The sequence below is a fragment of the Cavia porcellus genome, unplaced genomic scaffold (genome assembly GCF_034190915.1).
Source record: "Cavia porcellus strain 051 isolate PalLab524CR breed Dunkin Hartley unplaced genomic scaffold, mCavPor4.1 scaffold_3, whole genome shotgun sequence".
NCBI lineage: Eukaryota > Metazoa > Chordata > Mammalia > Rodentia > Caviidae > Cavia > Cavia porcellus.
In genome coordinates this window covers 40,895,867-40,919,953 of record NW_026947486.1, presented here as the reverse complement: position 1 = coordinate 40,919,953, position 24,087 = coordinate 40,895,867, and the positions used below count along the sequence as shown (strand labels likewise).

Genomic DNA, 24,087 nt, shown 5'->3' with positions numbered 1-24,087 from the left:
CTCTTTCATTTTGTCATTTTCCTTTATTCTTCTCAGCAACTATGCAAAACCTCAGTTGTTTCATTGTTGAGAATGGCTGTCCATACTACAGCAGGTTTCCTCAGCTGAATGTGGGTCATTAAGCAGGCCTTACCATGTCCTGAGTGGCACTCAGGGCATCTCTTAATGGCTGGAGTATGGTGGGCAGACATTCAGCACACCCCATACTGCCCACCAAGGCTTCCCAGCTGATTGGGGTCATTGGGCAGAGCCTTACCAGATCCTGAGTGGCCACCAATGATGTATGGCTTGGTGAAGTATGCTGTGCAGGCTTTCAGCATGTGCCATGTGGCACACCAATGTTCACTGGCTGCTTGGGGTCCCTGGGTGGGACGTTACAAAGTCCAGAGTGGCACACCAAGGCTTCCTGGCTGCTGAGATCACTTGACCCTACAAGGACCGAAATAAGGTTCTTGATTTGCTTGGGTTTGCTGGACAGGGCCCTACCTGGTTCTGAGCATATCACCAAGGCTGCATGACTAAGTGAGGTATGCTTTGCAGGCCTTCAGCTCACACCAAGCCAAATTTATTCTGCTTTATAGCTAATACTCCATTGTATAAAAATATCACATTCTTTTTGTCCATCCCATAATTGATTGGCATTTGGGTTGTTTGCAAGATTTAGCTATTACGAATTATATTACTGTAAACATAGTTGAACATGTATTGCTGTGGCATGATATTTTCAATTATTTTGATAAAATACTCAGCATTGGAATAGCTATATTAAATTGCCCTCCAATCCTTGTTTTTTGAGATATCACCAAAGTGATTTCCACAGTGGTTGAACCAATCTACAGTGGAGAATGTTTCCTTTTTCCCACAGCCCCACCAACATTTGTCATCATTTGCTTTCTATTTTCTTAAATTTTTGTTATTTTATTTTAAAGAGAAAAAAGGAAAAACAGAAAATTAAGAAGTAAATAAATCTGAACAAAAACAAAACAAGTAAAACAGTAATAGCTATATACGTTTTCAAAACAATATGATAGGCATTTAACAGTGGTTGTTATACTGCATATCTTCAGAGTAGTTGCTCAGGTTACCTGATATAGGAATGAAGCAAATCAGTAAAGTTGAAGAAAACATTGGATTTCAAAAATAAGACAGATGCATATCTCCCACAGTTGTCACAGTGCACACTGCCTTCCTCCAAATAAATTGTTCAAAGGAAGATGTGGTTTGTCCATCATTTGATTTCTAGATGACAACCTGTTATTCTGAATTAAAATAGAATCTCAACATTGTTTCAATTTGCATTTCTTGACTGACTAGTGATGTTGCTATTTGTATTCTTCATTTGAGAAATGCGTTTTCATCTCAGATGCCAATTTTTGGATTGGATCTTTGAATTCGGGGTTCTGATTTTTTTTCATTTTGCATCTCCTGGATATAAGTTAATGAGATGACTGTCATAGTTTATGTCTGTGTCCCCCAGGCCTCATGAGTTTGCACTGTGTATTTGTGATTGGTTCATTGTCTAGTGCTTAGATTGATGGTGTCAGTGCTCCACCCACATAGGGGTGGGGCTAGGATATGATGTATTGGCAGGAAGATGGTGTGTCTTGCTCTTTGCTAGTTCCGGCTTGCTGTTTGCGGCCGCCATGAACTATAGCCCAGCCATGGCCTGGGAGCCAACTGAGTATGGACTGAAACCTCTAGAAAACTGTAAGAAATAAACCTTTCCTTTCCCAACTTGGGCATCAGGTGTTTTGTCTCAGCGGCGAACATAAAGTAACTAAGACAATGACAGACTGAAATTATAGTTGGAGATGACAACCTCCTTGTGGAAGAGTGTTGTCTTATCTTTACATTTCTGAGTAAGCTAAGAGATACAGCTCTAATAAAGGTAGTAACCCCATTAGTCACTGTAACCTGGATTACAGTGAGACCTGTTTACACATATTTTTATCATTCTCTATTTTTGTTCCCATGGCAGACCACTACAATTTTTGACCAATGAAGGTTTTTTAGCAATAGCTATACATGTCAAAATGCACTAATCCTTTCAGAAGGGACTAGTAACCTGAGTTTTTCTGATTTCCTCTGGGAAGTGTTGGACCTCTTAACTATTCTTCAGTTGGGAAGTACTGTGGGTTGAAACAAGTGTATTGACCCTTGTTGACATATAAAATAGGTGGTGTTATCATCTGTAGGTCCCCAGGTCTCTTTTTCTGGCACAAGAAAAGGATATGCTATAGTAAAGTCTTAAGTGATTTTCTAATCTGGTTATGCAAATACATGAATCACATGATGGTGAACTCAGGTCTACCAGTAGGACCCCTAGTAAAAGCAGCCAATACCAGCAGAATACCCTACCCACAAAAGAAAGGTGTGGGCTATCTGGCACCTCTAACCATAATTATAGCCGACTGGGGGGTCTGGGTAAGGGATATGGTGAGAATGAGCTAGAGACACAAATACAGTTAAGAACTAGAGATAGCAGTGAATAACAGGCCCAACAGAATAGGGATGCAATCTATTTGTATCACCAGTTAGTGGCATCTTCAGGCTTCTCCCACATATAGCTTAGTTTGCCTCTTGAGTAACTAGAGCAGAGCTAACTTCTCTTGGTGATGTCTATGGGGCTGAGGTTGGCTTCTTTTGGATCATCTGCTTACATGGTACAGATGGGTTAGGGATGCACTCCCAGTTTTGAGACACTGTTTTTTTCTTTGTTAAGTCTAGGGAACTGTTTTGGCTCCTTTTACTGCATTAGAGAAACAGATAGGATAACAGTGAATGACCCTTCTAAAGGAATTTTTGAGGTTGGGCATTTTATCCCTTTACCCAAACAGCATTTCCTGGTTTAAAAGAGTGTCTATGGTCAGACTTACAAACAATCTTTTTTAACCCTTTGGTGTGGAGTGGCTAAGGTTGAGTTTAATACCTGTATCTGTTGCCTCAGGATGAGGTGGTTTTTTTTTTTTTTTTTCCATAGCTCTTTTGAGTACTCTCATATGCTCTTAATCAGAGAAAGGGGCCACCCATAGAGACTTTTATGGTGAGGGGAGTCTCATCTGTTTAGTGAGGCTAGACCTAATGTTTAGCAGGGCTATTGACAAGTGTTGCTGTCAGTGTGGGTGAGTCTGTTGACATAGTTTGCTCAGCTGTAGCTTTAGAATCTCATTTATCTGTTCTACTTTTCTTGAGCATTGGGGATATAGTATGTCATATGTACTTTTAAAGTAATCTTTAGTCCTTTGGCCACCAGCTACATTACCTCTGACAAATGCCAGTCCATTGCCCAACTCTATGATGATAGGGATTCCACAATGTGGAATGATTTTTCTCAAAGGAAATCAGGCCACCTCAGGTGGCTTTTCTGTGTTGGTAGGGAAAGCCTTTATCCATCCTGAGAAGGTGGACACAAAGACTAACAAGTACTCAGAGCTATAGATTCAGTGAAGCTCAGTGAAGCCAATAACTACATTTTTAAATGGAGCTTTCCTGAAATTCTGTTCCCCGAGCACAGCCTTGGGTCCTTGACATGGATTATTGTGGAAATGTGTTTTACATTGTTGACACACTATGTGGGCTATTCTGGATAGACATGAGACATAGAAATGTTGACCTGTTGTGGTCTTGAGCTGTTTGTTCCATGTGGGTGCACTAACTGAACTTTTCTATAAGAGTTGGAGCCAGGGGTTTGGAGATTGCTATCTGACTGTCTTTTTATTTTTTATTTTTTTAAAGAAAGACAAAACGAAATAGAAAATGGGCAGCAATAGTACATACTTTCAAAGAAAATAGTAATAAATCACTAGCAGATGTATACATATTGTCTCCCTATATATGGTACACAAGTGGAGCATATAAATGGGATTTCAACCAGGGAGACTGCAAACATTTCTTTTCAACTATCCAACAAAAACTATTATGGCTATCAATCCATTAGACATGTACGCATTTATCCATATCTTCATTTATGTTGAGACCTAACAAAACTTATTAGATTAAAATCCTTCTGAACAAAGATTAATAATATTGTGGATTTCACATCATAACACTCCAGAATCAGCATTGGGTACTGCAGTGCCACTTTATTTCCTTCAAAGTTCTTGTTCATTTCATCATGTGTCATCAGATCAGTTCTCATAAACTGTTTATAGGTTTTACATAAGCATGAGTCTTAATATGTATTTCTGTCCTTTCTGTATTAGAGGGAGAAACAAAACAAAACAGGATAGAACTAAACTTTTTCCTATAGACATATAAAACTAAAAAGACATAAATCTGCTGTATAAGCAGTTCTACCATGGTCACTGTGCTGTTTCTTGTTATCATCAACAGAATTGGCTATATCATCAGATAAAGTACAGTTGAACATATCAATACATAACAGAATTAACATAAATACAACTTTGTAGATAGTGTAGAGCTACAAAAACAGGTATTAATCAAATCAGAATGGATATCATCGTGAATCATTGTCATTTTCAGTATAGTTGTTATACTCTTCAACTTGATACCAGCAACCTAACAGTTTTGAATAAAATCTTTCAATAATAAGCAGCAATCAAACAAGTCAGATTTAACTAAGATCAGTCGTGATACAACAGTATAAGTCATACAAATATCCTGATTGAGTTAACAGGAGACTAAAGATGACCACTGTGCTATATCCTGATATCTTTGGGACAGCTGTCTGTGACCTCAGATCTAGCGCTTGTATACAAACTAGGACAGAACAAGTTCCAACCAAGCAGAGTGGTATGAGTAATAAGAGTTTTAATTCCTGATAAACTATTAGCTATATCTTCTGCTTTTTAAATTTTTTTTGAAGACTGTTCCTCCCCTTTGCTCCCCCAGAATGAGCTGTGTATTTTTGGGTCTCCCCAACACTCACGGTTTTATATAGTGGGGGGCAGTCTGCTATTTACCTAAGTGTTTCCAAACTCTGGGCTTCATTTCTAGTTATATTTCTTCATTTGTTAAAGCCTGTCTGTAAATACTGGCCCAGTTACCCCTATTACTCTCTGGTTCCCTATCACATTGAGTTCTGTTTTCTCATGTTTGATTTTGGTCCATATAACCTGCTTCAGGCTAATTATATTTCCTGTAAAGAGCCTCTCAGTGGACCCTACCTCCTGATCCACTCTGCCTGTGATTCTCTCTTTTTTCCCTTAAGTTAGTGTATCTAGGCCATCTATATTAGAAATTATATCCAACCTTCTTTGCCTCATTTCTGTTGTGCTCTTTTTCTGTCATTAGTTGTCTGTTTGTCTTTTTCATTTCGCTTTCTGCTCCATTCATTGTGGCCTCTTTGCCAGTGTTTCTGGAATCCTGATACTTTTCTCTCTCTTTAGAATGTCCTCCAGTATTCTCTGTAGAGTTGGACTGGTGGTTGTGAATTCCTCCAGTTCCTCTTTATCTTGGAAGCACCTTGTTTCTTCATTAATTTCTAGGGATAATTGTGCAGGATATATTAATCTTAGCTGAAAGTTATTGTCTTTCAAGGCATTATTATTTCACCCCATGTTCTTCAAGATTTGATGGTTTGTGCTGAGAAGTCTGATGTAATTCTGATGGGTGTTCCCTTGTAAGTGATCTGTTTCTTGTCTCTGACAGCTTTTAATATTCTGTTCTCGTATTGGATTTCTGGAATCTTGATTATTATATGCCTGGGTGCAGCTCTGTTTTGATGGTAGGTTGCTGAAATTCTGTATGCCTCATACATCTGAGCATCTTTTTCCTATGTTTGGGAAGTTTTCCTTAATTATTTCTGTGAATCGCCTTTGCAGTTCCTTTGTTTTGTTTCTCTGCTTCTTAATTCACAATCTTTATTCTTAAGTAATAGATCCTCTTGTCATCTTTTAGCTTTTGTATTGTTACTGCTTGTTTACTTGTTTTAAAGAAGTTTTTCCTTTCATGTTCCCATATTACAAACCTGTCCTCCAGTTCAGATAATCTATCCTTAGTTTCTTTCAAGCTGTTATGCCAGCTTTCAATAGAGTTTTTAGTTTCCTGGTAATCTCTTTGAACCTGCTTCATGTATTCTATATTTTCTTCATCAAATAATTCTCCCCCTTTTTTTTGTTCTTACATTCTACCATCTGTTTTTTCTTGGGAGGTGGTTAGCATTTCTTTAACTATTCTACTTATATCTTGCTTTACTTGGTTAAATACTTCACTTTTGAACTCATCTGTGATGTCCTGAAGATATCACTTCATGTCTATTGATGCCATGCCTGATATTGCATGTTTTCTGTCCTCATTCTCCTTTTCATTTACCTTTCCTTGATCAGTGTTCTCAGGATTGGGGACTGAGGACCTTTTCTTGTTGTGTCCTCTTCTCATATTTTTTGTTCCTTCCATGCAGGCGTATATAGGGGGCCCAGTTTCTTTCTTTGTTGGTTACAGTTTGTTTGAATTGCACCGGCTAGGTGTTCCTGTCCACTGCAGTGTACTAGGGAGACACAGACCAGGACAGCCTATACTGGGCCCGCCCCTCCAGGTTGGTCAACCTGCTGAAGGCTTCACTGCATTACGGTGCACTGCCAGGTGCAGGGACCTGGTTTGGGCTAGCCTACTGGATCTTAGTCCGTGACGTCACCCAAGTCAAGCACTCCCCACCAATCCTGCTTGAGAGGGGAATATGTGACTGAAGTCACTTCAGCACCCTGTTCCTGCTAGTCTCCCCAGTCCCAGAATGTCTTCTGTTGGAGCCTATTTGTCTATGGAACGATCCTCTCACTCACTGCAGGTCGATGCAGGGCTTCCCGCCATGTCTGCTCTGAATTCAGTTCACTGATTCCCGTTCTCAGAGCATTCGCATCCCTATCTCTGCTGTGCTGATTCAAATGCAGCAGTGACAGGGAATTCAAGCCACAGTTTCCAGAGGCACGGGTTCCAGCGGTGACACTGAGACTTTATCTGTTCCAGTCGTAGCATCGAGATTGCATTTCCAATAGGTTTCTCTCAGCTTAGTTCGTTCCTGGGTCGGCAGGGTATATTTCCCCTTGCTTAGGACTCCGCACACCACAACATTCCTTTAATCTAAGGTGCCTATGTCAGAGAGCCACTGTTGCTGCTATTATCTATCTGCCATGTTCTCTGCTACCCTCCATCTTTAAATTTTTACCATCTGTTTGGGAGATACCTTTTTATCTGTGGTCTCAAATGAGGTATTCTCCTGTTTTGAGTAGTTAGGGTCCTATTCTGCCAGTGAACTAGGGAATAACTCAGTGGCCACAGCTGTTGATTTTGTTCTTCCTATGGAGGTTGTGAGCTTTGCTTTTTGTTCTGCTTTATATAGTTTTCCTGAGTAGCAATCATATCTCCCTTTTGATGTTCCTGACAGTGCATGACTGTGACTCTTTTAGGGCATATACAGCATCTAAGAGTTTAAGGATTTTTTTTTTTTTGCCCTATTTTATGTCTTTCTGAGTTTCATAGACTTTTCACTTTTTATTAAGCCCCATGTATGTAGAGGGTAGTGAAGGCATACTTGGTATGTACATATATCAACATGTATCCCCATCACCAGTTAGAGGGCCTAGTTAGCATTTAGAGTTCTGCTTTTGTTGTCAAGTTTTTTTTTTGACAGATACTTTAACTCAATGCTGCAGTTCTTCTTTCACAAAGATAATAACACCAGTGAAATAGTCTGCATCAGGGCTCTTGAGAGGCTTTTCTTGAAGTTCACCTTAATGCAGTCTTGATCTGGCTGGCCCTATCCAACAGGTCCAACGGCAACATTCTGGGTCCACACTATTTCTAGGTGAATGTGTGGCTTTTCACATAACATCTCTCAATATCTGACCATTTGGACATAAACCAGTGTTGCCACTTGTATTCTATTAATGTCACTAGTGAGTGTAGCACTTGGACTGTTAATTCTTGTCCTGTAGTCAGTTAGCCTCTGCCACCAAGAGAGCTAGAGCTGCAAGTACTTACCAAAGGGTTCCCAACATTTCAGTTGCTTGGAGCTGTGTGCTACCAGTTCATACAGTGATCCCAAAATTTGAATTAAAGCACCCATTGCTATGTCGTTATGCTCTTGGACATACAGGAAAGACTTATTCAAGTCTAGAAGTCTCAGGCCTGGTGCATTGAGGAGGGCCTCCTTGATCTCTTAAGGTAAGCACTTTGTCAATGGATGTACATGACAGGGAGTGCCTCATCATTTTTAAAGGCTTTTTGTTTTACTCATTCCCACAATAGAGGTTCCTGGTTCCTGGAGTATCTCCAAAGTCTTGCTCATATTCATGGTCTTTTTTCACATGGTGTTTACACCATTTAGGGGTGCCTCCTGGTATAAGTCAATCAGGGCAAAATACCCTTTTGCATTGAGGTCTCAATGGATATATTCAAGGAAGTGGTCGTGGATGTATTCCTGAGTGTTTTGTGTTCTGGCTGGGTCATTTTCTTCCAACCATTAGGGCAACCTGAGTAACCTAGTGTCAATATTTGGTATTGAATAAGGTCGGAAGGAGCTACCAGCAAATAGTCCATGTGGGCCAGTGAATCTGGATAGTGTACCTCCAGGAAATCATTACCTGGCATTTTTCTTTATATAAAGGGATATGATCCTTCTAATTAAGGAGGTCAGTGGTAGTGAAATGTTGGCACACTAATACTTGTTTGCTTCTCCAATTTTGCCCCTTTGATTACACTAAAGCTTGCTCTGTGTCTCTAGAAGTAACATCTACATGGCACTTTCATGGTACCAGAAGGTCAGGCTGCCAAAGTGGTCCTTTTGATGGGTTTCCATAGTTGAGGGGTCAAATAGGTGGCTCGGGGTCTCTGGTAGGACCTCTGCAGTGGGGGCAGTAGGTAGCAGTGGCAGTAGTTGATACAGTGGGGCATATGGAATACATATGGAAGCAATACTTCCAGACTCCAGAACAGTTTATTTGACTTTGGCTGACATTTGGAGGTGGTTGTTACTCTAACCTTCATTACCCTTCAGTTTTCCTCAGTGCCGGCTTTCAGCCTAAGTGGTGGGAACAGGACCAAGTCTTGCCACAGGTAATTTAAGGAAATTCATTGGTGTGGCCTTGATCCTCTACAGCAACGCTGAAAACTGCTAACTAGTTACTTTATCAAGTGAGTCCTTGCAGGGCTAGCATATCTCAAGTGATGACCATTCAACTTCACAGAATGTCCAGAGTTTTCTGGGACTTTAGCTTAACACCATAGTCACTGAAATATCTTTTTCTAAAATAGTTTGTTTTCCTCCCATCTCCCCCTAGCAGACTCTTTCACACCAAAGAGAGAAGAAGGGGAAAGGGAGGTACTTGTATGGAGGGGATGCACTCTGGCTTCCTGAGTCTCTGGCTGCTCTCCTCACGGAGATATTTCATGTGCCTTTTAGCACTGATGGGCTCAGAAATCACTGGCCCAGATCAGACTCTCAAGGAAGTCTGATACTACCATAAACCATAAAATGTCTCCATAGAACTATGCATTGGGGCATTTGATCACCTTGGAAAGTTACAGCTATCCCTCTCATTCACATGCAAAAACAATGGCTCCAACCTGCCATCCAGCACCCACCTACCACCTTAGAGTTGTGATTTCAGTTTCCATGAAACTTACTCAAGCAACCCTGAGAGGTGATCAGGCATCCCTTCTGTCTCTTAGGGCAGGCTACCAAAATGAATCTGAGCTCTTACCAATTTGACGGACTGTGCTCCTTTAGCTAGTTCCTGGGCCTCACCAGGTTCCTTTGTGCATGTGGGAGCCCTTGGCCAGCTGCCTGGTGCGTGGCTATAGTTTCCTATAGATGGAGTGATTTTCTACAAATCAAGTAGCACATTTTGAACTCTTCTCTTCTGATGACAAAAGAGGTGAAACACTGTTTCCACCTCTTGGTGAAACCCCCAAGAAAGGTGGTAGGATTTTTACATAGAGAGAAGGGACTCCAAGGCTTGCTCTAGGAAGTAGTGATTATTTGTTTTGACACTGACTCAGCAGATTCACATCTGAAGACTGAGCCCTCAGTATGGCAGTTTTACCTTTTATACTTTTCTTGTATCTTTGTCTCTCTTATATCATAACACATTTAATAAATTACAGCCTGATTGGGTACAATCTATGTTACAGAGAAAGAGCCATGCTAAAAATATATACATAGGAACTAATTGCTCCATATTTTTTTTTGTTGTTGTTGTTTTGAGAAGGCTCTCACTGCATTTCTCTGAGAGGTTCCTTGTCACATTCCTTCAGAAGACATCCTGCACAATATCAGTACATTTCTGATTCAGCCCAGGGCCTTTGTGCTGAGCTATATCTCTAAATGTACATAATGATTACATTTATTATGGGGAGTTGGTACATGCAGATAACATGCCTTAATTCTCTTTTTTCTTCTACTACCAGCTCTCCCATTTCTCCCTGCTCCTTTCAACTCGATTCTCTTCTCTAAGAGACTTGTAGAGGAGATGATCAGTTCTATAATTTCAAAAATAAATTATTAGATTTGCTGATGTCTTGTGAATACAAAACTAACACAGATATGCAGTATGAAATTTGTCCACATGGTTATGCCCTTGACAAAAGTATCAACTAGCACAAATTGTTTGCTAATTTTCTTTTAGTGTTACCATGTTATTCAGAGGCACTAGTGTATTTAGTGAACTTTATTAGGCATATATTTTATTTCTCAAAAATATTCTGGCATAATTTTAAGGCCCAACAATTTGTCTCTATTGCTTGGTAGTAACAGTGCATAAGGTATATAGGGCATAAGTGGTATATATTCCCTATTCATTTATTGTGTACTAGTAATGTGAATTTCTGTGGACAATAAGCAATGATAATAGAATTTACTAGTCTATTGTGTGAGTGGTATTTCCTTTTAGGTATCATTCTATATAATCAGCTTTTATGCTAGCAGCACTCTAATTTGATACGTTAGTGGTAGTAAGACAAGTGTAATAGTGTAAGAATTGGGTCATTGTGCTTTTCAGCAATTACCATAAGTTTACATTTATACTGTAAGAATAATTTGTATAGTTCAGTTTTCGTTATGGAAGTCAGACCTGCCATTAGTTATAGATCCTCAGCAGTATATATGAATTTCATATCCTCAAACTCAATTCCACTTGGTTGTGGTGCATAATCTTCTTAATGATTTGCTGCATCCTGCTTGCCAGTATTTTACTAAGGACTTTTGCATCTATATTAATTAGGGAGATTGGCCGGTAGTTCTTTTTTTTAGTTGAGTCTTTCTCAAGTGTTGGTATTAGAGTAATATTTGCTTTCCAGGAATGACTTAGGAAGGATTGCTTCTCTTTCGATTTCATGGAAGAGTTTGAGGAATGTCGGCATTAAGTCTTTTTTCTATTTCTTTTAAAATTCCACAGTGAATCTGTCTGGGCCTGAGTCTTCTTTGTAGATAGGGATTTAATTACATTTTCAATTTCATTAATAAAAAATTGATTATTTATCAGTTGTACATCTTGTTGACCCAACTTTGGTAGTTCATATGTTTCTAGGAATCTATCCATTTCTTCTGTGTTATCAAACCTATGAGAGTAGAGGTTTTTGAAATAGGTATTGATGATGATGTTCTCTATTTCCACAGAGTCTTGTAGTGATTTCACCTTTTTCATTCCTTATTGCTTGAATTTGAGCTTTTTCTTTCTTTTTTTTAATAAGGTTGGCTTGGGGCTTATTAATTTTATTTATTCTTTCATAGAACAAAGTCTTTGATTCATTGATTTTTTTTTGTATTGTTTTCTTAGTGTATTGTGTTAATTTCTACTCTGATTTTTATGATTTCCTCCCTTCTTTTTGCTTTCAGCTTGACTTGCTCTTATTTTTCTAGATGTTTGAGGTACAGCATCAGGTTGTTTGTGTTCATTCTGTTTTCTTGATGTGGGAACTTAGTGCAATAAATTTTCTTCTGAGAACTGCTTTCATTGCATCCCACAGATTCCAGTAAGTTGTATTTGTATTTTTGTTTGCTTGTCAGTATTGTTTAATTTCTTCTTTAAGTTCCCCTATAACCCACTGATTGCTCAAGAATGTATTATTCAATTTCCATATGTTTGCAGGGATTTTGCAGTTTCTTTTATCATTAATTTCTAGTTTCATGACGCTATGATCTGATAACATGCATGGGATTGTTTGAACTCTTTTGCATTTACTTTAATATGTTCTGTGGGGAATTATATGGTCCATTTTAGAGAATGTCCCATGCAGTGCTGAGAAGAATGTGTATTCTGATGTTTTTGAATGTATGTCTGTGTATGTCTATGAAGTCTGTTTGTTCACAGGTGTGATTCCGTTTTTTTCTTTCTTTGCTGATTTTCTGTCTGGTTGATCTGTCCCTTTTTGTCAATGGTTTGTTAATGTCTTCTGTTATAATTGTGTTATTGCTTATTTGATTTTTCATATCTATTAATACTTGCTTTTTATAGCTGGGTGCTCCCGGATTTGGTGCATATGTATTTAAGTTTGTTATCTCTTCCTCTTGAAGTTGTCCCCTAAGTAGTATTGTAAGACCGGTGTCACGAAGAAGACCCCAAGGACTCAGCTCTCATGCAAGAACAAAGGGGTTTTTATTATTCCGTGCGCACGGGGTCCTCCAAACAGGTGGAAACGGAGAACCCCGAGTTGAGGCAGGGCTGGTGTTTTTAAGGGTGAAAACCGCAAAGCAAGCGTTGTTACAGAAGCCAATCATAGTGATTAGAGCAGGGCTGATGGTGAGCTGTCCTTAAGGGATTGGGTTTCTTAGTGGGGTGAGGGAGTGTCTCCCAAGAAGGGGTGGCATTCCTTAGGAATGGGCGTTTGTCTCATGACTGAGAGATCTGCCTTAGGTTAAGGCTGTTTGTCTTAACTGTTTAAGAACACTGGTTCCTGTGGGGGTGGAGCTGCACATAGTTTCGAAACCCGCACCACAAGGCCTCCTGAATAGAAAAGTCTAACAGCAATTAACAACCTTAATTACCTTACTTTAGCACCACAACCATTCTATTTGTAGAGGGCAACAATGGTTAGCATACAGAGGAGAGCATTGATTAACATATCAATCCTTTGCCCAGAGGAAAAGGAAGACACACATTTACAGTAAGGCCAAGTTACAGATATTACTATGATATAAACGAAGCTATTTTTGTGAAGAATGTACAATCTAATACAATCTGATGCAATTAACACAATTTGTGACGTATAGGGAAGACCTGGGATGTCAGGAGCTATTACCTCAGACCTTTGTTTTATGGCCTTTAGGAAGTTAAAACTTAACCTAGTTAGATTTGAAGGGAGCAGGGGAGGGGAAGCAGCAGATGGAACGAGCTTTCTTGGTCTCTTCAGTGTGTAGTGACCTTCTTTATCTCTTTGGATCATTCTTGATTGAAGTTCACATTGTCTGCAAACATTCAGAATAGCTACCCCTGCTTTTTTGCAGTGTGTGTGTGGGGGGGTTCCTGTTGCATGAAGTATTGTTTTCGATCCTTTGAGTTTCAGTGTATGAGTTTTCTTTTGGGTTAGATGGGATTCTTGTAGACAGCATGTGTTTGTATGCTGTTTCTTGATCCATTCTGCCAGTCTGTTTCTTTTAATTGGTGAAATGTGACCATTTACATTAATGGTTATGGCTATTATATATTGGTTTATTGTTGACCTGTTATCTTTCTGCTGTTGCATTTTTATCTTTCCATTCTATTTAATTGTCTGCCTTGGGTAGTGGTTCTTCCTATGTGTATCTAGACTGTGTTTCATTATTCTTTGCAGGATTGGTTTGGTGATTTTGAATTTCTTCAGCTGTTCTTTGACAAGGAAGTATCTTATTTCTCCATCCATTTTGAATGACAGTTTGCAGAGTACATCAGTCTAGGTTGGAAGTGGTTTTCCTTTAGGATCTGAAATACTTCCATGCTCTTCTTGACTTTATTGTTTGTGCTGAGTTGTCTACTGTGATTCTGATAGGTTTTCCTTTATAGGTGATCTGTCTTTTTTCTCTAACAGCTTTTAATATTCTATTCTTATGTTGGATGTCTGGGATGTTGATTATTATATGTCCGAGTGTAGTTTTATTTTGGTCATGGCTATTTGGAGTTTTATATGCTTCACTAATCTGTATGTCTGTTTCCATTCTCATGTTTGGGAAATTTTCAGCTATTACTTCTGTAAATAACCTCTTCACATCATTTGTGTTGCCCCCTTATTTTTCATTTTTCCCTATCAGTTTTATGTTTTTCTTTACATGATCTTGCAGCTGTTGAATTTTTATTTCCTGATTCCTTGTTATTTTTAATAGAACTTTCCTTTTCACTATCTGCAATATTGTCTTTGCAGTCTGAAATTTTATCTTCGCTTTCGTTGAGGCGGTTTTTACAACTTTCAACAGAATATTCGATTTCCTATATATCTCTTTGAATCTGCTTCATGTATTCTGTTTGTTTCTTATATTGTTCATCCAGGGATTCTATCTTTTTGCTTTGTTCCTCTAATTATTTAACTATGTCTTTTTTAGATATGTTCAACATTTCTTCCGTTACTTTTATCTTTTCTTCTTTTGCTTGGGCGATTATTTCTAATTTGAATTCCTTTAAAACTTCCTGGAGTTGCTATTATTTCAGGTGTACGGCATATATTTTCTTCTATGAACATGGCTCCTAGGCTTTCTTGGCATGCGCTGGAGGTATGAGATTGCATTTTCATCTTTCATCTTGTCATTTTCCTATATTTCTGTGTTTGAAATGATGTACCATAGCTTTCCCTGGGTGTGTTGGAAATCGCATCCTATGCCCTGGGCTCCTGGGACTGAATGAAGGTTACTGAGCGCAGTCCAGTTAAGCCCACAGGACCTCCTGTGCCTTCTCTGGTGTTCCTGGGAGCTGTGTGGGTTCCTAACCACTGTGGGTGATGGTCCAAAGCTGTCTTGGGGCAAGCACTGATGCCCAGAAACTCACTTTCCATGCCCTCAGCTCCTCTGATTGAAGAAGATGGTTGGATGTGGTCTAGTTGAGCCCGCCAAACCTCCCAATCCCAATCTAGTGTGGCTGGAAGCTGGTCAGGCAGTTAACCACTGGGAGCGATGATCTTAAACTCACCCAAACTCACCCCGGGCCTGTGTTGGTGTGCTGGAACTCACCTTGGGGAGCCCCTGATCTCCGGATTGAAGGAAGGTCCCTGGGCATGGCCCAGCCAGGCTGGTAAACCTGCAAAGCCCAGTCTGCTGTGGCTGGAAGCTGAGCGAGCACTTAACCGCTGGGAACGATGATCCTAAACTCTTCCCAGGCTTGCACTGGGACCTCCGGCAGCCCTGGTTTCCCGAATTGAAAGAAGGTTGCTGGGCCTGACACAGCCAACCCTTGAAACCTGCAGAGTCCAGTCTCCATATTAGCTATTTAACTCATGGTAAATGGAGTCCCATTTAATGTAGCTGTTTTGTAAGTGCTCAAAGTTTATTTGAACTTTAATTGATTCTATATTGTGTGTTAAGAGCATTTATGAGCAATATAGAACATTTTAACAGTGAGTACAGTGACTACAGGAAATGTAGTTAAGGACACAGTTATCCAGTTTATTCATATTGTATTTAATTATCTTTTAAAGATTATATATACAAGATATAAAATTATACTACTAATCTCTGTTAGTTCATCAAAAAGAACATTTTATGCTTTCATTGTTCTAGTGTTTGATCCTTTTTTTATGGCTATATCTTGTAATCTGAAAAACTACTTTAAGATAACAATATACAATATATTAACCAGTGTTAATCTCCTATTGTTGTTTTGAAATATTGTACCATCATTTTTATGCTTTTTGTTTTTAAATTTAAAAAATATAGACAACTAATGAATTTAGTGGAATACTTGTGTTACTATAAGTAAGGTAAGCTCTAGTATGATCAATTCCATGAATTTTGATAAATTGGTGGACTTTAGCAATTGCTGAAGTTAAATTATGCCCTATAATATAGAAACACAGGAAGCAATTAGCACCTTTTTCTAAAAACATTTTTGATGAATGTTAGGTATGTAGCAGGCCTAAGGAGCAAAGGGAAGGGCTTGAAAAGTAACATACTTTACCAGTTATCTTGAAGTAAAGAAACAGATTTAAATAAATAGTATATCTTTAATTATTATTTGTTGTGTCTTACATTCAAAATAATTCCACTTAGCACAATGACATTTTAAAGTTTCACACTGTTTACACTTCTTCTGATTTATTTATCCTATTTCCAAAAGGAAGCCAGGTTTGGTGGCACATGCCTGTAATCTCAGCACACAGGAAGCTGACCCATAAGCATTGTGGTGAGTTTGAAGCCACCCTAGGCTACAAACTGAGAGTAAGATCAGCCAAAACCAACAGTGAAAACCATCTCAAAAAAGATGAAAGAAAAAAATTCTAAAAGAGGGCATTCTTTAAAGATCCTTTCTCCTTGGAGTTAGACCTGATTTAAATTTCCTTGGTAAATTTTTTATGATTAAGGCTCATAAGGAAACACTGACCACTGGACAGAAACAAGGAATGCATTTTTGAGTTATTAGCATACCAAAGTAACCTCTAAAAAAAAGATCAGTAAGCATCAGTCACCATGCTTCCCTTGAAATCTAGGAGTAATTTTTATTTGCACAAAAAGGCAATCCATCTTGCACATAGTATGAATTTGTGACACTGTGGATCTTCTCACTTGAAGGTATAAATGTCTCCATATCTGCTTCCACTAAGCTTTATCTGTACTACTTTGTGGCTATAACATGCAGCAAAATGGAACTTTAAAAGTTAGATTTTTTTTCCTTTAGATACTAGTGCTTTCTTCCAATTTACTCAGGCCTAGAGTTCAAGCTGCCTCTCCCAATTCTCCTCAGGCTACAGTCAGAGGTGGCTAAATATACCATGCATATTGTAGTGGGCTGTTTGTAGCACCCAGAACTCTAAAAGGCTTTCCATCAAAGTTCACCTTCATTTATACAAGCAAAATAAAGAGATGTCTGTGCTTAGGAAGAAATTAAAGCAGTCTGGACAATATTTATTGTACCATTGTATTTCTTTTCCCCACTTTAAAATACCCTAACACATTTGTACGATGTAAGATGGTGATATGGATGATTAAGCCCCTCTGTCTCCTTGGAGCCACCTTTGAATGAATCCTTATTTCTCATTATCACAATAAATTCCTTTTTTAGTTTACTCAATAGCCAGCATGGTAACCTGTATGTATGGACCTCAGTGACTGGTGATATAGCTGCCTGGCCATTCCTGAAATCTTTCATCCAGGGCACAATGAACTGAGGACAAAGGAACATGGGTCCAGTTCCTTGTAGTGTCAGAGTGCCTCCTTACTCCAGTTTTTATTTTGTGACAAGGTGTCTCAAAAATCACTAAGCTGTCTAGAGAAGTCTTGAATCCGTGATTCTTCTAATTCAGCCTCTGTGTGCTGGGAGGGTAGGCTGGTAGCACCTGGCTAGTTTTATTGTTTTTTTATCTATTGGTTGGTTTATAAAAAGCAGAATGTGATTGTACATGTAGAATATGTTTATTAAAGTTTAATCTTTCTTAGATAAATTCAAGGCTTTTATAGGTAAATAGATGCACCTAGAAATCATAGTCATAAGTGAAACACATCAGAATCACATATATAAACATAATATTGTCTCCCTCCTATAAGAAACTGAAAGAGTAAATAAGATTCTAAAGGTACAATAGGTACTCTGAAAGGGAAAGAAACTGCTCAAAAGGAAAGAACAACTGGGATGGGGAAATAGAAAAGAAAAAGGAAGGAATCCAATATAGTGACCATTGCTACTTTCCTATCATATTGTTTTGGAATCTTATAATGTTTTTCTTTTCTAATCCTATGTTGTTTTTCTTGTTTTCTTTTGTTTTTATTGTTTTGCTTTCTTTTAATCTCTTTAAAATAAAAAAATTTAATCTCTTTTTCATTTGTTAAAATTGTAACCTTATAAATAGAAGTCTTTTCCCTTTTATTTTACTTTATTATTAGTTCTTAAAACTTTTAGCTGCTTGAAGGAGCAGTTCATACTTTGCTTTCTCATTGATTTGAGGAAAAAGGTGAGGATGATGGAACCTGATCTGCCTATCTAGACATTAGCTTCTCCTTGAGCTAGCTGCCCAGTAGCATGGTTGTCACTCTTTTCCCTGCCCATTTTTATGGGAGGAGGATTGGGGTGGTTTTATGTTTTGTTCTGTTTTCTTGTGTTGGTACTGGAAATTGAATCTAAGTCTTTCATCCTTTCTCCATGTCCAGTCCTCTTGAAACAGGGTTGCACTAAATTGTCTAATTTAAGCTATACTTTACAATCCTCCTACCTCAGCCTCTTAGAGTGCCATGATTACAGACATGAACACCCACTGGCTTTTTTGTTTTGTTTTGCTTTGCTTTGTTTATTCTTAATAGCAAAATCTTTATAAAGTTTTCTGTTTTTATGAGATAAAAATATTGTTTAACTTCTCTCTGTATGTAGCCCTATAAATTGCTCGAGTTCCAAGTAGCCCCTACTGTGAAAAAATGGCCTCAATTTGAAGTTTCTATTGAACCCCCCTTCAGAGAACAGCTTTTTTCTCCAGCATGCCCAAACTGACCATGCCTGGATTTTAATCAGCCCCCATTAGAGCAACGGTCATTTTAGAAGACCCCATAACTACCTGAGCTCTCAGCAGATCCCAGAGACATTGTACAGACATTTTGCCTTTTAAATAGCTTGGTAGCCTCCTCAGGAGTTTTGGGAGGGTGTGGGAATGAGACCTTTTGGCTTTCTAATTTATTTCATTAAGTCCTTTTTCACTGTACAGGAGGAGTTAGACCCAGGGGGAAGATGAGCCATGAGACACAGAGCCACAGAAGCAAGTGAAGGTAACTGTCACAGTGTGCAGCCATGATGGTGTAAAGAATGAAATATTACTGAGACAAGACTTCGTTCATTTACCAAGAATCCCAGAGGGATTCTCCCAACTGAGAGCACCCAATTTTAGAGAGACTCCCAAGAGTAGCACCATTGATGAAAACTCTCCGTCTTTTATTTAGAATATCAGTGTAAGAAAAAAATGAGAAGTAAAGCAGTTTGGGCAAGAAATTGTCTCAAGGATAGGCAGTTTTCTTTGGGAAAGGGGCAAGACAGCAACCGGCCACAACATACTTCACCAATCTAAACTTTTTGTTCAGCTGTTCATCCCTCACAGACTCTACATGTTTTTCTCTGCTGTTTAACTATTCATTCATCAACCATGTCTCCCATATTTCACTATTTTTTGTTTTACATAATCAGAGATGGGGAGAAAAAGAAAAATATGGTGTAGATAGGTGTCGGGCTTGATGCAAGAAGGTCATCATGGCATTGGCATGAAGGATCCATGAGAACAACATACAAAAGGCTTTGAGGACTATTAAAAAAAAAGATAATTCCAATATTAATAAGAATCCCAATGTTAAGATTGAGGCCAGGAAAGCAATTTGGGGAGGATTGAACCAGTAGGCAAAATCATTAAGATAATTGAAAGTGATGTCATAAGCTTCCATTTGTGTGTGTTTTTTCGTATATAAGACAAGGTCTTGCTATGTAGTTCATGGCCTTGAACTCATTATGTAGCCTAGGCTTGCCAGGAAATTGGAGTAATCCTCTTGCTGTATCCTTCAAACTGCTGGGATTACAGTTGTGCACTGCCATACCTGACTGTGAGCTTCTATTTGTAATTTATGAAGTCTGCCTGTAGTAATCTCTCACTTAAAATCTGAGAAAAGCACTATGAAGCATGCATTACACTTTCTCCCAAGTCACTGAATGGTTAAAATGGATATGTATGTTCTACAAAGAACAGTAACCAACATCACAACTAAACCAACTGCATGTCCAACAGGCTTGTTGGTGTTCACTGAAGCAGCTGACTTCTACCTCAAAGGCATCTAGTTTTTGTAGAGTTCCATTATAAATATTAATTTGTCAATAATTCTGAGGTAACACTTTAAAAATTGCTATTTATAGTTTGAGCAGTTTGAATGGAATGATTTTAGGTGACCACACCAGTCACCAGTGTAACTGCAACATAGCAGTGTCATTTAAAATGCCCACATTACATCCCTGATGGTGGGGCCAGCTGGAAGACAGTGAGTTCATGTCTTGTGCTTCCTCCATTTCATCCCTGATGTTGAGGCCAGCTGGAAGACAGTGAGTTCATGCTGTGTGTCCCTCTATTACATCCCAGAGGGTGGGCCAGCTGGAAGACAGTGAATTTGCACTCCTGGCCCCTTCCATTACCCACATGGATGGCAGGGCCAGCTGGAAGAATGAGAAACTGACAAGAACCCCAAAACCCAGGACAGTGCTCAGAAACACATCTGTGGAAGGTAAAATAATCAGTGAGGCCAGTAATGTGGATGCATCTGAAGCAGCAGTGAGGAGATATCAGTGGAACTCTGGAGAAATCCACCCACAGACAACCAGAGCCAAACCCCACATCCAGAGCCCAAGATCAACTCCATACCTAGCACATCTCTGGGATATAACATGGACATTATCACAAAATGGTAAACACCAGAAGGTAGGTTCCTGGGATATTTATAAAGAACTAACTGCATCTCAGGAACATCCTGGAGGAATGTACATCTCCTTTCCTCTTTGAGAGATGCCTCAATTGTATTGGTAAAGGTTATATCATGGGAGATTGGTGGGCATCAACATAGAAGACAAAATAAAAAAAGAGAAGGTAGAGAATAGCTAAATGCAGAGGTTGGGAGAAGCCCCAGTCCCCCAGTTCACCCAGAACAGGCCTAAAACTGAGGAGGATGAAGTTGGAAGTCAAAAACTGGAAATTTCTGAAATGATAATGACAGAAGCCAAAAAACTAGTGGAAAAGACTATGGAGAAAATAATGTCTCGGTACAAAAAAAAAAAAAAAATGTTGCTTAAAAACAAAGATAATAGAAAAAACAAATACATGAGCTTAAAAAAAGGTGGAAACAAAAAATGTCCAACATAGGAGAGAAATGGAATCACTAAAACAGGTATAAACAGAGATCCAGGAGATTAAAACCTTCGTTGAAATTATATGCAATAGATTGAATGAACTAAAGGATAGAATTTCAGATTTTTTTTTTAACCTAGTAATAGAAAAAGGTGTTTATTATAAAAATTTTATGGTTGATGCTTTGGATTCTTAAATAAATCATCTCTTCAATAAAGGTCTCTAAACTCATTTCAAATTCTTTAAACTTTTGGAAGGTATTTGAAATACTGGTCACTCTAAAAAGTTGACAGTTGCAAACCTGACAAATTCATGAGGACAAATTTAAAAATATTTAGATAAGCTTATTATATAGCACAACACTTTATGACTCTTATACGTTATTCTCCCTAATAGAATTTCAGATCTTGAACATAGAATTATAGCTAGTGATTGTGAAAAGATATCTCAAAAATAGCAAGAGGCCATGAGAAATTAATCCAAAAACCTACAAGATAAAGCAAAAGGAATAACACAAGATTGATTAGGGTCAGTGAGAAAATTGAAGACAGCATAAATCCCATAACAATCACAAATATTATACCTAATACAGGAGTACCCAACTATATAAGACAATTTTTAGTAGACATGGAAAATCAAATGAGCAATAACACAGTTGTAATGGGAGACCTCAATACCTCAATGGCACAGAAAGACAAATCAAGTAGATAGAAAACCATCAAAGAAATATCAGGGTTAAACCAAACCTGTGAACAAGTGGAGTTAAAAGGAAGAATTCATGTCATGAGATTCCATGACTGTGGGCCAGAGGAATCCAGCAAGCCCAGCGAGGGCCTGGAGAAATGCTCCAACGCCTCACTGGCTTTGAAGGAGCATTGATGAACCACCACCAGGCCTCTTACCACTCCTGGATGGGAAGAATGAAGGTGCCTAGTCCAGTAAATGAATAAGCTCAATACATGAATACAACAAAATAAAGTCAAGAGACACAGACATAGGAGAAATTAAAAGTCACAAATTTCTGAAAAGATAACAACTGAAGTAAAGAAGCAAATTGGGTTTTGTATTGTTTGGTTAATTTTGCATTCCTATGTCTGATGGTCTAGACAGCTGTTTTGAAGATACTAAGAGGTATCATGGTAGCCATTTTTAATTTCCTGTCATCTTGTTTTGAAGTTCTGTATCAGTGTCGTTGTTTTGTTTGGTTTGGTTTTATTCCGTTTTGTTTTGTTTGAATTTATTATGTCTGATGGTTGGTATTTTGAAGATACCAAGAGGCATGGTAACCATTGTTGATTTCATATTATCTTGTTTTTAAGTGCTATATCACTTTCATTGTTTTGATTTTATTTGACTTTATTCTCTTTAAAATTAAAAAAAAATAGAATGCCCAAAACACACTTTTATCTGATATGTTCAAGTTTTGAGGTAATTTGTTGAAGGGGTGAGTATCCTGTCCATTTTCCCAAGATTTGGGGGGAAGCCAAGCTTCAACTTATTGTCTGAGTACCATATAATATGAATAATGTTTAATGAAGAGATAGTAAAATTATTTATATATCATCATGACTGTAAAGGAATACAATAACTACTATTGGTAGTATTGGTCAGTATATACAATGTAAATTCTTTTGCCCAAAATTGCCATGTGTGGGCTAAAAACTGCCAATCAATAAAATAACCAGACTGGTCATAGTTCTTCCTATAGTCCATTCAGGGGCCAGGAGATGGCAGTTTTGTTCCACCTGTACATGAGATGTCATTAGAAGTAAGAGATGGTTTTGGATCTCCCCATATAACTGTGTCAAAGGTAGATGAGATAAGTACATGAGGCAAATAAACCATACCACTTAACTGACATATATATGTCAGCAAACTCAGAAAGGTAAGGAGCATTTTTACTTTTGTAACTTTGGAATTGTTAGTGACTTATATTATTTGCAAGAATTAGGTTTTCAGAAGTGATGGAAATTCTTGGGTTTTTCTGTGTCTGCTCAGCTTGAGTGATGAGTTACTTTTCTGTACTATCATGAAACCTTCTGAATCACTATTTTAAAAATTTAATGTCTTATTAAATTCAATCTTTGCACCATATCCCTGCTTTGTTGTTTTAATAGCTGGATGTTTGGCAGCCCCTTGGCTTGTTTTATAATGGTTTGTCTCATGCTGGATTGCCAGACATAGGTCATCACAAGTGTATGGAAAAACAAGTAAGAGAGAGTCAGATATTTGAGCCTCAAAATTGACAACCATAGAGAACTTTACCCTGGTAGTCACCAGTATGATACTATGTTTGTCAGTTTTATATCTCTGAAATCTTTATACTTGGGAAACATAAATATATTTAAAATACCATGAAGTCAGCAATAGTGAATGTCATAATCCAGGTCAGTATTCCTAAGGAGACTGGTTTGGATGTTTATTATTGACCAGTTTATGTGTCCCTGCTAGTAATACAGAAAAGCCCATGTTTTTATACTGTTAGGAGGGAAATTTATAATCTTTTTATTGAAACACCGGTTAAGCTAGAGAATCACGATCAGGAAAGGAGTGACTGATGAAAGTCAAAGCTAGAGTTACCTATCTTCATTGAGTAACAAGGAGCTTTTAAAAGGAATAGTTTCCTCTTCATCAAAATAACAAGAGCAAAATTTAACATACTAACTACACATACTGTATTTTTTGTATAAATTGTATCATCTACAGACATTTTATTGATATACTTAAGCCTTCTAGTTTTGTCCATTATCTCTTTCGTTCTATGTTAAAAAGGTTTATGATATAAAATCCTATCACATCAAAAATATAACTATTTATAGCTTCCTTACTAATCTCTTATTTTATGTACTACAGTCTATAGTAAGCCTGGCATCTTCTGCTTGGGTTTTAAAGTACCCTTTTCTTTCTTTTTTTCCCCTTTGATCTCAGATTGTTCTTTTATTTTTTTTAATTTGAATGACTGCCAACAGAATTTGGAACAACTTTGAATGGCAAAATCATCGTAGTGTCAGCAGGAAGAAGAAAAAGTTAACCTTGTAATTATTGTCTAAAATTTTTTAAAGCACAGGAAGTGTTTTAAGCATATTTTTAAAAATAACAATCAAATTGGAAACCAAAAGTAAATTGTATTCATTAGCTAAGATTTGTAAAAATTGGATCTTG

The 24,087-nt window shown here is 38.1% G+C and overlaps 1 long non-coding RNA gene across 1 annotated transcript in view; it reads left to right on the top strand.

The window, feature by feature from the left end:
* The window catches only part of LOC134475463 (uncharacterized), a 141,034-nt gene that overhangs the window by 72,137 nt on the left and 44,810 nt on the right, over positions 1–24,087 (top strand). The window contains exon 6 of the long non-coding RNA XR_010046597.1: positions 18,760–18,820. This is a non-coding gene — a long non-coding RNA (uncharacterized LOC134475463). The remainder of the gene's footprint in view (positions 1–18,759; positions 18,821–24,087) is intronic.